The sequence below is a fragment of the Muntiacus reevesi genome, chromosome 10 (genome assembly GCF_963930625.1).
Source record: "Muntiacus reevesi chromosome 10, mMunRee1.1, whole genome shotgun sequence".
Taxonomy (NCBI): domain Eukaryota; kingdom Metazoa; phylum Chordata; class Mammalia; order Artiodactyla; family Cervidae; genus Muntiacus; species Muntiacus reevesi.
In genome coordinates this window covers 74,731,752-74,749,626 of record NC_089258.1, presented here as the reverse complement: position 1 = coordinate 74,749,626, position 17,875 = coordinate 74,731,752, and the positions used below count along the sequence as shown (strand labels likewise).

The 17,875-nt window shown below is 48.3% G+C and overlaps 1 protein-coding gene across 2 annotated transcripts in view; it reads right to left on the bottom strand.

Moving 5' to 3' along the window:
- Window positions 1-17,875, bottom strand: part of PLEKHA2 (pleckstrin homology domain containing A2) — a 66,718-nt gene that overhangs the window by 32,731 nt on the left and 16,112 nt on the right. The gene's annotated exons all lie outside the window — the stretch shown is intronic.

Sequence of the window (17,875 nt, the reverse complement as noted above, 5' to 3'; positions counted from 1 at the left end):
CTTTCAGATTCTTTTCCCAGTGAAGATGTTACAGAATATTGAGCAGAATTTCCTGTGCTATACAGTAGGTCCTTGTTGGTTATCCATTTTAAATATAGAAGTGTGTACATGTCCATCCCAAACTCCCTAACTATTCCTCTCCCACCATCTCTCCATAAGTTTGTTCTCTAGTCACTTACCTTTCTTCACCTCACCACAGTGATAATTCTTGCCATGGTCTGTGGACTTAACGTTTCCCTCAGCCTCATTTATTTTAGAGAGGTATTCTAGTACAGTGGTTAAAAGTGGGGGCTCCACTTTGTGAATAAGTTCCTTCATCTCTAAGCCTCAGTTTTCCCTTCTGTAAAAACAGGGATCATAAGAGTACCTACCTCACCAGACAGTTCTAAGGATGAGTTAATAGACTTACGACCACTTGCGGGAACTTCCCTTGTGGCTAAGACTCCATGCTCCCAATGCAAGGGTCGTTCCAGCCCTGGTCAGGGAACCGATCCCACATGCCACAACTAAAGAAGAAAAAGATCCTGCATGCCACAACTAAAGATCTCTCATGCCACAACTAAGACCTGGCACAGCCAAATAAATAAAATAAATAAATATTAAAAAAATAAACCACTTGGAATTGTCCCTGTTTAGAGTCATATATGCTGGGAGGGGTTGGGGGCAGGACGAGAAGGGGACGGCAGAGGATGAGATGGCTGGATGGCATCACCGACTCAATGGACATGAGTTTGAGTAAATTCTGGGAGTTCATGATGGACAGGGAGGCCCGGCGTGCTGCGATTCATGCGGTTGCAGAGTCAGACACGACTGAGCGACTGAACTGAACTGAGAGTTATATAGTCATCTATATGACTCTGAACAAGTGTTACCTAGTTTATATATATATATATATATATATATATATATATATATATATATATATATATATATGTAATAAAACATATATTGTCCTGACTGCTCTGATATCCCTGTTGGCTTTATCTTATTTGATGACACTTCAAATTCTTTTCTTAATAAATATGGTACAGAGTCACACAATCTAGGGGGAAATAAAGGAAAGAAAAACATAGTTCTTCAGTCTATTTCAAAGGGCAGTTATGAGTCCTAAATGGAATGGTATCTGTACAGTATAAAAAAATGCATTATTAAAATCAAGAAACTCACAGGCACCTTGTCTGGCAATGTTCTACCCTGACACAGTCTCTTGGCTCTCTAACTTCTCCACTGTCAGAAATGAAAGGATGAAAACACAGGGATGCTAGATGCCCATCAGCAGACGAATGGATAAGGAAGCTGTGGTACATATACACAATGGACTATTACTCAGCCATTAAAAAGAATACATTTGAATCAGTTCTAATGAGATGGATGAAACTGGAATCCATTATACAGAGTGAAGTAAGCCAGAAAGATAAAGACCAATACAGTATACTAACGCATATATATGGAATTTAGAAAGATGGTAACGATAACCCTATATGCAAGACAGAAAAAGAGACACAGATGTATAGAACAGTCTTTTGGACTCTATGGAAGATGGCAAGGGTGGGATGATCTGAGAGAACAGCATCAAAACATGTATATTATCAAGTGTGAAACAGATCGCCAGTCCAGGTTGGATGCATGAGACAAGTGCTCAGGGCTGGTGCACTGGGATGACCCAGAGGGATGGGATGGGGAGGGAGGTGGGAGGGGGGATCGGGATGGGAAACACATGTAAATCCATGGCTGATTCATGTCAATGTATGGCAAAAACCACTACAATATTGTGAAGTAATTAGCCTCCAACTAATAAAAATAATTGGGAAAAAAATAAATAAATAAAACACGGGGGTGGTAGTGTACCAAAGAAATGGCCATCATTAGAAATCACAGCTGTGGAGTTTCTCATATATAACTTGGCGAATCCACTCCCTGCTGACCTCTTAAACTATTGCTATAAGCTTCAAAATAATAACCTGGGAGCCCCTATTTTGAAGACCTGGGGTCATCTCAAAGCAATAAACAGAGGCAAATCTAGGATAATGGTTGCAGATCATTGTTCAGTCGCTCAGTCATGTCCGACTCTTTGCAACCCCATGGACAGCAGCACGCCAGGCTTCCCGGTCCTTCACTATCTAGTAAATTTCCTAAAGGGTCAACAGTGGGATGACTTGTCATTCCAGGAGACTGCCCTTAAGAAATACCTTAGATAGCAGGGAACAGTCCTTCTAGGTCCAACAACCTAAATTCACAGGCATCACTTGAAGTAAGGCAGTGTGTGAAGCTTCCTATACATAAGAAAATGGATGGAGATAAAACTGCGATAAAAGGATTCTCAGAGCCCTAGAAATTTAGCGAAAGAGATCCAGAAAGGACATCTCCTCTCTTTCGCAAATGAGGCCATAAATCTAAAAGCTGCCCTTGAGTATCTGAATCAGCATTTTGAATGTGGACGACTGGATTTACACATTTTTTTTAACGACATAATGACTGCACTGTTTTGTTTTTTCAAAGAAAACTCTCTATTGGATAACGACAGATAGGCCTAGTACCCTTAAGTGTTAGTCGCTCAGTCGTGTCTGACTCTTTGCAACACCATGGACTGTAGCCTCTCCAGGCTCCTCTGTCCATGGGATTCTCCGGGCAAGAATACTAGAGTGGATAGCCGTGCCCTCCTCCAGGGGATCTTCCACACCCAGGGACTGAACCCAGATCTCGGGCATTGCTGGCAGATTCTTTACCGCCTGAGTCACCAGGGGAATCTATACCCCCTAAATCCAATTCCAAGAAGGAACCACAGCACTCCAAAAGGCCAGTGAGCAGCGTACAGTGCCTCCAAGGAGGCCGCGAACCACCCGAGGCAGACAGCTCTGCAGAGAGAGGCTGTCCACAGCTGGCTGCATCAGCACAGTCCCGGGGACATACCGCCACCGGCCACCATGGACAGTGGGCGCCTGGCCCACCCCCAGCCCCCGCTGTGCACTTGAGGGAAGTGAGTCGTGTGTTGAGGGGATCTGCCCGAGGTCACACACCTGGCTCGGGTTCTCCTGACTTCCACCCCGAAGCCCCAGAAGCAGCACACTGCCATGTCTATCTTAAGCGGCTGGAAATCTAGCTGAGGCATCACTGTCCTAGGCCTGCAGGCAAGTTCCCCTACCTAGAAGACAGGGCTCATCAGCCCTGTTTCCTGGGCTGGTTGTGAGAGTTACATAAGGGTAAACAGCGGAGCCCGGCCTAGGGCAGCTTCCATCCCCGACCAGTGGCGCTAATTACGAGTCGCAGACGCCAAGTCTCAGAGCCGTTCTTGCCCAACTCAGACTCCTCACCCCAGACCACAGCCGGAGGCCTCCAGAGCCCTAGCTGGAATTACGAGCGATCCAGTGGGAGTTGAGGAGCCACTCAAGACACAAACCCATCCCACTGCAACGCCTTCATCTCCCTTCCACCCTCCGGAGGGAGGGCGGTCCACCCTCAGCCCTGGCTGCCCTCAGCTCTCTGGCTTTGGAGAGGACACAGTCGTTCTCCCAGCACAGCGAGCCCAGGGTGGAGGTGTCCCCAGCCCCTCACCACGGTCCTCCCTCTGCCTGCCTGCTCCTAGATCACAGGCACCTCCCCGCACCACTGGAGGCCAGGAAAATCTGACGCATGTCTGAAAATGCAGTTCCCCCCGCCCGCCCCCAACTGTGCTCCTCACCCAGGGGGAAGTGAGTGGCAGGGGGAAAACAGGATCACCGAGGCTTGATCCAGACTGATGGCGCGGTGTCTGCTCCGATCGCTGGACCTCAGAGATGAATGGTGACAGCTCGCTGCCAGAGTGGCAGCTCCAGGCTGAACACTTCCAGGTCCAGGGGGACTGTGCCAGCTGCCTGAGCTGAGAAGCCAGATGTCAGGGCAGGAATGCTGGGAGCCTGAACCTGGGGAGGGCCGGGTGTCAGAGCCCACCTGGGGACACACCATCTCCTCCAGGGGACGGACGGGAGGCCCCGCCTTCACGAAGCCACATCGCAGCGCATCCCAGCATCCTCTGACAGCAGCCTGCCTGCCCCCTCCCTGAATTGCCTCCCTGAAATGCACATCAACCTCTCCTAGGGCGCTTGTTTTAAAAGATCCACCCGAAAAACACTGAATCAGAATCAACTGGAAGGCAGTCAGAACATGCTGGAGTTGTTTGCCACATGGCTTGTTAGATTTTGTTTCCCCAACCAGGAACTGAACCCCAGGCCCTCAGCAGTGACAGCCCACTAGACCACCAAGGGAATTCCCAGAACATGCACATTTTTTAAATGTCCCCGAGTGATTCCTCAATGGGCCCAAGTTTGAGAACAATTGGTTTACAGGACAAAATCTAGCCCTGGATTTTTTTTTTTTTTTTTTTTTTTTGGTCATGCCTGGTGGCTTGAGGGATCTTAGTTCCTCAATCAGAGATCGAACCCTTGCCCCTGGCAGTGGACGCCCTGAATTAACCACTGGACCTCCAGGGAATCCGCCAGCCCTGAGTTTTATACTGGAGGGTATTTTACTATGCCTTTAAGTCTCTTGTTGCTAGATTTTAAGTACATTGAGCATATGAATAGAATCTTTCTCTACCCAGGAGACTCTTCGATTTTTAAATTAAAACACAATTTGCTTGGCAGTTAGGTTCCCAGGCCAGCCCTTGAGTCAGGAAGATCCCCTGGAGGAGGAAATGGCAACCCACTCCCATATTCCTGTCTGGGGAATCCCACGGACAAAGGAGCCTGGCGGGCTACAGTCCATGGGGTCGCAGAGAGTCAGACACAACCGAGCAACTGAGCACGCACGCGCATACACTCATATGACACTGGATGACCAGAACAGCTCCTCTCCACTAGGAAACGCTGCGTCCTTGGGAAGACACGTCCAAGTCCGAACTTGGGTGTCACTTGAGTCTGCAGTTCCCCTGTCCTGGGGCCGCAGGGGGGCAGTTCCTGTGGATAGGAACTGGGTGCAGGCGGAGACAGCCCCAAGTAAAAGGGGGTCAAGGACCTGGGGGAAGGAGCTGAGGAAGGAACTAGGGAGCGGACCGGGGGCCTCTGAGCAGACAGGAGTGAAGACAGAGGCTGATGGGGAGGCTGCCTGTGTAGATCAGCTTCTTGCTGGATTTGTCCACAAGTAATGCCCACGCTTGTGGCTCAGCTGCCAAAGAATCCGCCTGCCGTGCGGGAGACGTGGGTTCGATCCCTGGGTTGGGAAGATCCCCTGGAGAAGGGTAAGGCTACCCACTTCGGTATTCAGGCCTGGAGAATCCCATGGACTGTGTAGTCCAGGGGGTCACAAAGAGTCGGACATGACTGAGCGGCTTTCTCTTCAATGCCTGCGCTTCCTCCCAGGGTTTTAACATAAAGGGTAGGGGCGCCGGCAGCGACAGGTTTCTAAGCTCGCAGGACATCCCACTGCACGGCCAGGTCTGAGGCCCCCCACCCCTCCCCACCCCACCCCCGCTGCAGACGCCACCCAGCCTGCTGACTCTGCGCTGGAGCCCAGGCAGCTGGGGAGAGAGGCCACACCCAGCTGCGGCCCAGAGAGTCACCCGTGGCTGCAGCAGAACCAACAGGGAAGAGGAAGAAGCCGGCCTCGGGCAGAGTGGGGGGCGGGGGGATCCCAGGGCCCCGCTGGCTGTCTGGGAGTCAGGAGCAGCCTGTACATTTCCGGGGTTTCGGAATTTTCTGGAACAATGTAGGGCACAGGGCACATTCCTGTTGAAGCTGGGATGGTTTTATGAAGATGCCGCCAACCCTTGGTCTCTGCTCAACAGTTCTCCTGCCACCAAGGTCCCAAAGGGAGCGCCCACTTCCGAGAGTGGGAAGCGGGGGGCTGAACACCAAGGAAAGAGTGGAGATGCCCACAGAGATGGGGGTAATATCTCCCCGGGGAGCCTTTATTTCTAGAAGCAACGTTGTTTCTTCTCAAAAGAGAAAAATGTCCCCATCCTCTAGTGAGAGTAACGGGAACACAGAAATGACCAGAAGACCCATCTCCAGATTCCAAAATTCAGGGAACGTCAGCACGAGAAGGTTCTGCGGCTGCCTGGTCATTCACCAGGAGCCCTCCAAGCCTCACCTTGGGGAAACGACTTCCCCAAGGAGTCAGGTGAAGACAGACAGACAGAGCCCCTTCCTCCTTCCTCGGTCAAGCACAGCCCGAGAAAGGAAGGCGAAACTGACAAATGTTTCAAGTCTGTTATGCACCAGGCTTGCTGCGCAAGGTCACTTCACTTCACCCTGACAATCCCATTTCACAGATGAGGAAACTCGGGATGGAGCAGATGAAGCAAGTTGCTAACCAGGTCACACAAGTACTGCGTAGTCTCATGAGGATTTGAACCCAACCCTGCCTGGTTCTCAAATCCCATGCGCCATCCTATTATACCAGGTCACCTCCCATGAGACAGTTCTTCACATTGACCAGGACCTGCTCAGCATCTACAAGTTGATTATCACCGAAAGGTAAACACAAGAGCAGGACCAGCAGGGTTACACCAAGAGGCCCTAAACAGTTGCCCAAACTGGGCAGGGCAGGAACTAGTCAAACTGGCTCTTGGATGCCAAACTCCAAAAGACCAGGATCCAGAGAGTGAGCAGGGGGAAGGAGAGATGCTGGCCCTTCTCGCCTTCTCTTCCGTGCTTCCCGGGTGCCTGGCAGACAGGACCAGCTGGCCCAAGGTTAACTAGTGGGAGGAGGAAGGGGTGGACATGGAATTCCACAGCCGGGGCACGAGCCACCAAGGCCGCCCACGGACCGAAACCACAACTCAAACGACCAGCAGCCAAGGCCAGACACAGACACTCGAAAAAGCAAGACTTGCTAAGTAAGCAGGGTGGTGTGATGGGAACGGAGGGAGGGGAGACCCTAATGCCCTCTGTCCACATCCTAGCCTTGGCCTGGCATGAGAATGACCCAAAGGCAAGTAAGCGAGATACTCCCAAGCTCTGGGTGGGTAGGTGGGTGGGTGGGCGATGCTTTACCGGATGCTCTGAGACCAACACATGTCTTCCCCTCACTCGGGAGTTCCAGCTGCTGGTAACAATTTGACTTAGATACTCAGTTGTGTCCGACTCTTTGCAACCCCATGGACTGTAGCCCACCAGGCTCCTCTGTCCATGGGGATTCTCCAGGCAAGAATACTGGAGTGGGTTGCCATGCCCTCCTCCAGGGGATCTTCCCAACCCAGGGATCGAACCTGCATCTCCTGCATTGAAGACGGATTCTTTACCATCTGAGCCACCAGGGAAGCCCAAACGAGAACGCTGTGAGGAAAGGTGAAAAGCCCATGGCTACTCTCTCCATTCTCCAGGTCAAATATGCATTCAATCTTTCCCTTCAAGAAAAGTCAATCCTGGGACTTACCCGGTAGTCCAGTGGCTAAGATTGTGAGCTCCCAATGCAGGGGGCTGGGGTTCGATCCCTTGTCAGGGAGCTAGATCCCACACACCATAGCTAAGACCTCGTGCAACCAAATAAGCATTTTTTAAAAAGTCAATCCTATAGGGAGGGGACATATGCACACCTATGACTGATTCATGTTGATATATGACAGAAACCAACACAATATTGTAAAGTAACTATCCTCCATTTAAAAATAAGTAAATTTAAATTTTAAAAAATAGTAAAAATAAAATAAAAAGTCAATCATGTGTCGTAAATGGCTGCACTGGGGTAAGGCTTGCATGCTCTTATCCGGCTGTCTCTTTCCAGTGGACACACGCCAGTCCCAGTTCAGCCAGGACGGACGTCATGAAGTGTCAGTCTCTTGGCCACCACAACCCCCAGCTCCTCACTTCCCTCTTCCAAGGCTGGTGATAGTGACCTCAGACTTGGTCGAAGGCCTGGGCTCTATTTAATCCCCTGGACACGTTCAAGCTCCAAGACGCCAACTGATGGCCACGGACATAGTGCCAAAACCTTCAACTCAACAAGCCGTCTCCTTGTCCCTTTCCTCAACTCAGCCTCCAGCCCATTTGCCTCAAGCTCCATCATCACATCCCCTCCCCCATCTAAATGGTTCTCTTCCCAACTTCCTCACATCCATCAGCCACTCGGCATTCTCCCCCAGTCAACCGGGTAACACACCGCTGACTGTTCTTCTTCACCCTTGGGTCAGTCACCAAGCCTGCTACCTGCTTCCTTCAGACAGCCTTCAGATCTGACCCCTCCTCTCTGTTCCCCCCGCACGCCCCCTGCAGACACCGCGGGAAGGTCTAGGACCAATTCCTCACTGTTATCTTCAATCCCAGGCCTTCTCACTTCCCTGTCCATCCTGACGTCACTGGCAGAACAAACTTGAACAAGTAGCATCTCTAAAGTAGTGCTATAGAGTTTGTCGGAGCACTCTCCTATTCATTTATCATCACAGCAACAATGTCAGAGCTAGAGGTAACACAGGCTCAGAAAAGGGGATTTTTTTCCTAACACACAGCTTAATGAGTTCATCAAGTTGTCCTGTGCTCCGCTGATATAACTAACACGACGGATTCTGAAGCAGAATCTGATACGCAGCACTTCTCACAAATGCTTTGTGTTAGAGGCATTTTTTAAAATAATAAAAAATATATTTGTTTGTACATAAACATACTATACAAAACAACTATACAAAACAACTATATAAAAAGATGTATACAACAGATATACTAAACAAACGCTGAAGGTTCCAATCTAAAGCAAAACCTGACAACAATATAACCAAAAACAAATTTTAAGAAAACTAAGAACAGTCATCACCATGGTTCTACATTAGTAAAACCTCTGTTAAGCTTCATAGTTTCTGTCTCTTCAGTTGCTTGGACTTTAATAATCAGTAATACAAACTACTTTGCTAGCATGTGAGATGAGTGCAATTGTGCAGTAGTTTGAACATTCTTTGGAACCAGAGATCAAACTGCCAACATCCGTTGGATCATCGAAAATGCAAGAGAGTTCCAGGAAAACATCAACTTCTGCTTTATTGGCAACGCCAAAGCCTTTGACTGTGTGGATGACAACAATCTGTGGAAAATTCTTAAAGAGATGGGAATACCAGACCACCTGACCTGCCTCCTGAGAAATCTGTATGCAGGTCAAGAAGCAACAGTTAGAACTGGACATGGAACAACAGGCTGGTTCTAAATAGGGAAAGGAGTATATTGACTGTATATTGTCACCCTGCTTATTTAACTTATATGCAGAGTATATCATGCAAAATGGTGGGCTGGACGAAGCACAAGCTGGATCAAGATTGCTGGGAGAAATATCAATAACCTCAGATACATAGATGACACCACCCTTATGGCTGAAAGCAAAGAAGAACTAAAGAGCCTCTTGATGAAAGTGAAAGAGGAGAGTGAAAAATTTGGCTTAAAACTCAACACTCAGAAAACTAAGATCATGGCGTCCGGTCCCATCACTTCATGGCAAACAAATGGGGAAACCATGGAAACAGTGACAGATGTTATTTCTGGGGGCTCCAAAATCACTGCAGATGGTGACTGCAGCCATGAAATTAAAAGACACTTGCTCCTTGGAAGAAAAGCTATGACCAACCTAGACAGCATATTAAAAAGCAGAGACATTACTTTGCCAACAAAAGTCCATCTAGTCAAACCTATGGTTTTTCCAGTAGTCATGTATGAACATGAAAGTTGGACTATAAAGAAAGCTGAGCACTGCAGAATTGATGCTTTTCCACTGTGACATTAGAGAAGACTCTTGAGAGTCCCTTGGACAGCAAGGAGATCCAACCAGTCCATCCTAAAGGAAATCAGTCCTGACTATTCATTGGAAGGACTGATGCTGAAGCTGAAACTCCAATACTTTGCCCACCTGATGCAAAGAGCTGACTCATTTGAAAAGACCCTGATGCTGAGAAAGATTGAAGGCAGGAGGAGAAGGGGATGACAGAGGATGAGATGGTTGGATGGCATCACTGACTTGATGGGCATGAGTTTTAGCAAGCTTCGGGAATTGGTGATGGACAGGGAAGCCTGGCGTGCCGCAGTCCATGGGGTTACAAAGAGTCGAACACAACTGAGCGAATGAACTGAATTGAATGCAAACGACTAACATGATTGTCCCAAAGTACTTCTTAGTTTTTACTTCTTTTTAATTTAAACAAAGCACATCTTGTTATAAAAACAAGAAGTTTTCTAAATGATTAACATTACCAAAGAAAGCACATAGAGCACTTATAGTATTTTATGCTAACTCTCAAAAAGTCCCTACACTATTTTAATTCTTAAAACATCAACTTAATAACTTACCCTAAGCAGAATTTGCATTTTGGTGGGGGGAAAAAAAAAAAGCAAGATCTGTTGCTTGAAATCTTCTTTGGGGAATTTTTTTCCCCAAAGGAATTCAGAATTCTTACTCTAACCCAGAATGGACAAAAGCATGCCAGAAATTCCACTTAACCCTTGAAATCATGTGTTTACATGGATAGTTAATATACCAATTACATAAAATCCATGCATTAAAAACACTCTGTCCCCCAAATTTCTGCGGATGTGAAAGTTACACCACGAAAGTTATATGCTGAGAATATTTCTGGACAGACACACAAGAACGTGGAAACACTGGCTGCCTCTGGTTAGGGAGACATGTGACTGGGGGCCAGGAGTGGGAGGGAAAAACTGGTCACTAAATCAGGTCTCCCAGATTTTGAATTATATACCACGTGTGTGTACTGGCCATTTTTAAAAGCAAGTTATCTTCCTGGTTCTTGGCATTTTCACAGGTTCAGCATATCATGCAAAAGTCTTTGGCCAAGCCACGTAAAATCCCTGGAGGGACCCTAGTTCCCCTACCAGGGATCAAACCTGGGCCCACAGCAGGGAAAGCACTGAGTCCTAACCACTGGACAGCCAGGGAATTTCCCCAAAACCTTTTAAACATTGTTAGGAACTTGTCTGAAATCAGAAGAATGGCTGTTCTCATCTACCGTTCCTGGACTTGAACTGCAACGTTTCCCAGCCTCCGGCCACCCCCGCCTGCTTCAGACTGGCCCCCTCAATCCGAAATGGCATTAGCCAATCTGTCCTGTTACTGCTCGTCCTGAATCCAGGGGGTTTTGTACACTGACAGACTCCCTCGATTTGTGTCAAGTCTGAAGTCAAGGGGAGAGTCTGTTAGCAACGAAGGACCTCTGCGCGGTGTTAAACCTTAAACCTGTTGCTCCATTTCACCTTCATTTCAAAAATCTGAACATAAGGCGAGTACGTACTTGAACTCTTGGTAAAGAAATTAAATGTTAATAAAATGGTATACTCCCCCCAAATCTTTTGAATATTGTTGGATTTCAGGGAAATTTTGCTCAAGGAGGATTCCAATACAGAAAGCACAAGTTTTTAAACGTGGCAATTTTTGCCGAGCCTTTAAGGCAAAATTATTGTCCATGCCATAGTATATGTTAATATCATTTTCTACCACTCTTCTGTATTCTACTAAAATGCTGCCAAACATCCATCTTTATGTCAATACAGCTAAAGCTCTCCGTCCCTTTCAAAGGAAAGAACTGCTTTCAGCTTCAAAAAAAAAAAAAAAAAAAGCAAAGGGCTTTTATCAGGGTCCAAGAGTTACCAGGAGAGATGTCATCTTTTTGGATACTATGGTGATGATTTCACATCATGGCCTTTGGAAAATAAGAGCATCTGCCTATTTTTTGGCAAAAGAAAGAAAACACAATCTATGGAGTAAATCTAACAAGAACAACTGTCTAAGTGCAATAATACTGTTTTCATGCTTCGATTTATCCTTTGTTTGGGGCCATATGATTTAGTCTTACAATTACTTATCCATTTGGGCATCACAAGAGTGCAATGTAAGTGTTGTCATGCAACTGAAACAGAGTTGGTTATTCAGTTGGTAAAAGAATAGAGCAGCCCAATGAAGGAATTTCTCCTTCTCTGTCATGATAAGGACCAACGTTAAAGTAAAACACACCTGCCATGACATCACTGTAATGTTTGACAGGAAATCCAGCCAATGTCTGTCCCTATTCAGACATTATCTGTGTCCTTGATGTTGTCAGCAGATTGATTTTTAAATGCATGAACCAAGTCAGAGGCCATAATCAATAACATTGAAACTTTCCATTTATAGGGTCCTTTAGAGCTAATGGGTTTCATCCTCTACCTGTTTGGTGCCACCTCTGTCTGGCGTTAAAAGCAACTTGATTGCATACTTCAGCACACAGATTCTAGACTCTTTATCAGGCACTCAAGGCTGTACCTGGCCTGGCACACATACCCGCCAAACACACACCCACGACCAACCCTCCCCAGCAGACGCGGCGATGGCCTCCTATCTTTGTTTTCCATCTGAGGGCTGTCCTCAGTTACTGAATCCATACCATCCACCTGCGCAGGGCCAGAACCCTGATGGTCCACCCTGGGGCATGCGGAAGCCAGCCCCCTTGGGACAACTTCAAGTGCCCCAGAGCAAAAGGCTAAGCCCATCGTTTGCCAACTTCTGCCGGAGCGCTGACCCGCATCTGCTCCCTCCCCTTCCCTGTCCTGTTGCCAGCTCTCTTAATAAAGAGCTTGCTACGAATCCTAGCTTCAGTGAGTCCTGGTCTTCTGGGGAACCCAGAATCCTGAAGGCCCTTGAAGCAGGCAAGCTCGCCTTTCCTCCTGGTGCCACCCCTGCTCTATAGCAGCGCTGTTTCCTTGTCCCCTTGTTTCCTTATCCACTTCAGCTCTACTCCAGACAGACTGCATAACAATCAAACGAGACTGTTGCTGTTCAGTCGCTAAATCGTGTCTGAGTCTTTGCGACCCCACGGACTGCAGCACTCCAGGCTACTGTTAAGTGAAAACACTTCAACCTGCAAAATGCACAACAAATGTGAATCACCTGTAGCAATAACTCTAACCTCACTCATCCTTGCAGACCTGGACCTAAGCCACCCCTCCATGAAGGGGGGCCCAGCAGTTTTCTCCCTGCCTCAGTTTTATCTAACCCTCTATCTCCTCACCTACAGCGCAAGCCGCACAAAAGGCCCAGACTCTATCTTAGGCGTTGTTGCAACGTCAGCATCCAGGCTGGTGCATGGCATATGGGGCACATTTAGCAAATATGTGATAAATAACGATGCTGAATTTTGAAGATCCCGCTCTAGTCCCAGTCCCTTAGAAAATGGAAGGGCAAAAGGCTGGGTTAAGAATCACCCAAAGGGCCCATGATGACTCGCCTAACATACAAAACACCTCAGGGCCAGAGTCAGAACCTGATCCTTGATCTCTCGTCTCCCAGGCCTGGGAACATTCCATCTGAGACTCCACCTCCTGGCCCTCCATCTTCCCTGGACCAGCAGCACAGAGGAAAACTGCAACTCCTTCTCTTGCATCCAAACTGGTGACATCTGGGCTGTTCACTTTAACGACATGTGTGTGTGTGTGGGTGTGTGTTAGTAACTCAGTCGTGTCTGACTCTTTGCGACTCCATGGACTATATAGCTCGCCAGGCTCCTCTGTCCACGGAATTCTCCAGCTAAGAATACTAGAGTGGGTTGCCATTCCCTTCTCCAGGGGATCTTCCTAACCCAGGGATGGAACCCAGGTCTCCTTCACTGCAGGCAGATTCTTTCCTGTCCGAGCCTCCAGGGAAGTCCGATGACACGCTACCTTGCTGTAAAGATGGATTGGCATTTTTACCGCTGTAGCTTTCTGTGTGCTGTTTTCATTTTACCAACTAAATTTGAAGTTTTTCTGGTGGCAAAGACCTCTCTGAATTATCCCCTCCACGTCATCTCCACCACATCAACACAGGGTTGAGCACATGTATCAGGAGGAAAGAGGCAGACAAAGGTGAAGAATACAGGGACCAGTGGTGGTCCTTCGTGGTCCAGTGGTTAAAACTCTGAGCTCCCAATGCAGAGGGCCTGGGTTCTATCCCCGGGCAGGGAACTGAGCTGCATGCCACAACTCAGACCCTGCATGCCGCAACTGAAAGATCTCACGCAGCCAAATCAATATTGTTTAAAAAAGGTGAAGAGAGTAGACACAGGAGTGAGACAAACCTGGCTCTGTGCTTACCACCTGCACGGCCTTGAACAAAGCTGCTGACCATCTCTGTACCTTGAAGAGGAAATGCTGGCTTTCCCAGGTCTCAGGATTACTGAGAGGACCTTAACAAGATAACATGCAAAGCATTTTGCACAATGACTGGTATACCAGACCCACTCAGTGGATATAACTGCAGCTAGTGACACTGGTAGCAGTGGTAGTAAAAACAGGCTCCCAAACAGAGACTTCCAAGGGGTTTAAACAGGCATAGGTCAGAGACTTGGGTTCAGAAAAGAACCCAGCTTATTAAATACCGAAACTATTATAGTAGGTGTCTCCTTTTCCCTATAAACTTAAGACATTCAGCAATGACACACAGTCCCCAGTGTCCTTCTCCACAGGGAAAGACCGACCTTACCCAGGTTTGCTCTTGGGGACCACCTTCCACCCCTCTCTTTCTGACCCCCTGCTTTCTGCTTCACCTCACTCTGCAGAGCCTTCGCTTGGTACAGGCTCTTGTCCCCAGTTCCAGGAGAGCGGTGTTGGACACTATCCATTTCACAAAGGCATCTCTTTAACAGCCTCTTTCATTCATTCATTCATTCAATGAGCTCACATATATCAAATACTGGACACCAGGGATCAAAAGTCAGACAAGCACATGCCCTCGAGGACCTCCCAGCCCTAAGAGTGCCCCAGCTTCTCTTTCTTAATCAGACTCACCTTTGCAAGCTCTCCTTCCTCCCAAGCAACACTAAGGCAACTGCCTCATTCTCAGCAGGGGAGCTGGTGTCAGACAGCTGGGGTTAGGATCCTGGCTCAGCCACTTTCTTATGACATAACCACGGGCAAACTTCCTCTGCTCTCTGCCTCACCCACCCCACCTTTAGAATGAGGACAGTGATGCCTGCCAACTAGACCTGTCAGAATGAAATGAAAGCCTAATAACCCTGTAGGGAAGAAGAATCTTAAAAAAGAGTGGATACATGTATATATATATATAACTGACTCACTTTGCCATACACCTGAAACTAACACAACATTATTAAATCAACTATACACCAATATAAGTTAAATACAAAATAAAAGTATAAGTCTGAGAGTGAGGCAAAGACAATAAAAACATTTTTCTAAATGTTACTGTTGGAAAAGGTCCTAGAGTACTTGTATCCAAAATGCCTACAAACTATTATGCAATAAAATCATGTATTTATGTGTTAGTTGCTCAGTTGTGTCTGACCCTTTGCAACTCCATGGACTACATGTAGCCCGCCAGGCTCCTCTGTCCATGGAATTCCCCAGGCAAGAATACTGGAGTGGGTAGCCATTCCCTTCTCCAGGGTATCTTCTCAACCCAGGGATCGAATCCAGGTCTTCTGTATTGCAGGTGGATTCTTTACATCTGAGGCACCAGGGAAGCCCAAAATCATGCATATACTCAAAAAAAAGAAAAAAAAAAAACCCAAAGAACTATTTAGAATGGTGCCTGGCACATAGTAATAAATGCTCCCTCTACCATTTTACAGCTTACAAAAAGATCTAGCTTTTAGAGGGAACAGCTATTTGGCCATTAACACAATGAAGGGCTAAAGCTAACAACTGAAGTACAATGTTCTGAACTATTGCTATGTCACAGCAAGTCTCTCCTTTTTTAGGTATCTGCCACCCAGCTGAAACCTCTGCTTCCAGGGAAAATGTAAAGAATCTTGAGCAGGGACCACAAGCTCTAACTGTAATCCAGGCTCGAAAAAGGCTCTAGCACAGTGCAGGGGTCAGAGAGGATCAGGAGGCTGCCCTGGGCAGGGTGGGAAGACCCTTGGAGGTGGATCCCAGAGACCCCAGCAAGGAGGCCCGAGGCACAGCATCCCAGGGAACTGCAGGTTCTAGAACCACAGACAGCGGATCAGAGGACAGCACAGAGCCAGGGAACTCCTGAGCACTGGCAACAGTCCAGATCTGAGACAGTGACCCGGTGGTCCTGGGTGATCCACCCACTCTCAGGGGAAGAGAGCTGGGCAGGATTCCCCCAGCACCTGAATTTTCTTTTTCCTTATTTGTTTTTAATTGGAGGATAATTGCTTTACAACGGTATGTTGGTTTCCACTATACAACAACATGAATCAGCTATAAGTAGACATATAGTCCCTCCCTCTTGAGCCTCCCTCCCACCCCGCCTAAGCACATGAATTTGGATTGAGAAGAGTCCTAGTAGAAAGCAAGAGCTAACCCCCTGAGCTAATAAGACAGGTGAGCAGGAGAAGATACACAAAGAGAGAAAAGGGGAAGGATAAGACCCAGAGACCCCAGCCCAGGGCTCAGCCCTGGCCTCTCAGAAGCCAAACCTACTGGCAACCAACATTTGATTCCAATCCCTCTCACGGTGGGGAGGCAGCACCTTAAATGCTACTTCCTTTCCCAGCGGACGAGTTGCCCCAGTTGTGGGCACGCGTGCAGAGCAATGCCAGGAAAAATGATGCAGCAGAGCCCAAAGGCAAACCCAAGACCAACATGTCCTAGGAGGCCAAGCATTCCCAGTCCGTCCAGAATGGAAGAGACTGTGTGGGTTTCACTTTGCAGGCTCAGCACTTTAAATGAACGACGCCCACGGAAGGGCTACCAGGGATGTGGGTGAACCACGGGGCTTCTATTTAGGGTTAAATCTTTCCCTTAAAGGGGGTTCCCAGGTGCCTTATCGGTTAAGAATCTGCCTGCCAAGGCTAGAAGACACAGGTTTGATGCCTGGGTCAGAAGATCCTCTGGAGGAGGAAATGGCAACCCACTGCAGTATTCTTGCCTGGGAAGCCCCATGGACAGAGGAGCCTGGCGGGTTAGAGTCCATGGAGCTGCAAAAGAGTCGGACACAGCTGAGTGAGCAACAACAACAACTTTCCGGGAGAAGGCAGCTGGTGGCAGTGACCTGAGCAGGTTGTCGGTCCCTAGAGCGTTTTCTCAGAGCCATCAGATCCAAGGACACATGCCAAAGGTCTCTAGCGGGTGAGCCCCCGGATTTTTGGGGCTTTCACATCTTACGGCACAGAGGCCTCCCCTAACACTCAGCCTCTCCTCTTCCCAAGTCTCTGAACGAGAGCCAGATCTCAGCCACACGCCCACCCCCGACCCCCACGCGGCCGTGACCCACGACCAGGTCCAGAGGCCATGCCAGGCTCTGGGGCCCCATCCCATCCAGGGCAGCAGGAAGGAAAGAGCCAAGAGCACTCACAGGACCAGAAAAAAAAGGCCTGAGATCCCCAGTCAGGAGCAGGGCAACTTTTTCCCAGACTAGTGATGACTCGAGGGATTCCAGGCACAGCGCTAAAGAGCCTCGGGCGCCGTCTCGGTGCCTGACCCCACAGAACCCTGAGCCAGGCACCCAGTTCTGCTGCCTGCTTGCCAAAGGCAGTCCCAGTGTGAGCCTCCATTTCCCATCTGTGGCAAACTGGGTGGCCCACAAAGTCACCTCCCACCCAGGAGCCAAACAGGTCCAACCTTTGTCCAGTTCAGGGAACCAGGTCACATTCCCTGCCGGGGCGGGGCCCCAGACTGGAAGAGCAGGAGTGGCCACGAGACTCAGGCCTGCCGAGAGGGAACAGGAAGCACTGTCCAGAGTCGGCATCCAGCCCTGCCAGCCTCTGCTGGGCTTCTGCAAGGGTTAAGCTCCTGCATCTTTTCTCTTTTTTAATTGCAATTTAACTTAATTTAATAAAATTGTTTTTAATCTTTTGGCTGTACTGCACGGCGTGCTAGATCTTAGTTCCCTGACCCGGGATCGAACCTGCACACCCCCTTGCATTGGTAGCTCGGAGTTTTAACCACTGGACCACAACTCAATGCTCTGTGGGGACCTAAACGGGAAGGAAATCCAAGAAAGAGGGGACATGTGCGTGTGTGGCTGATTCACT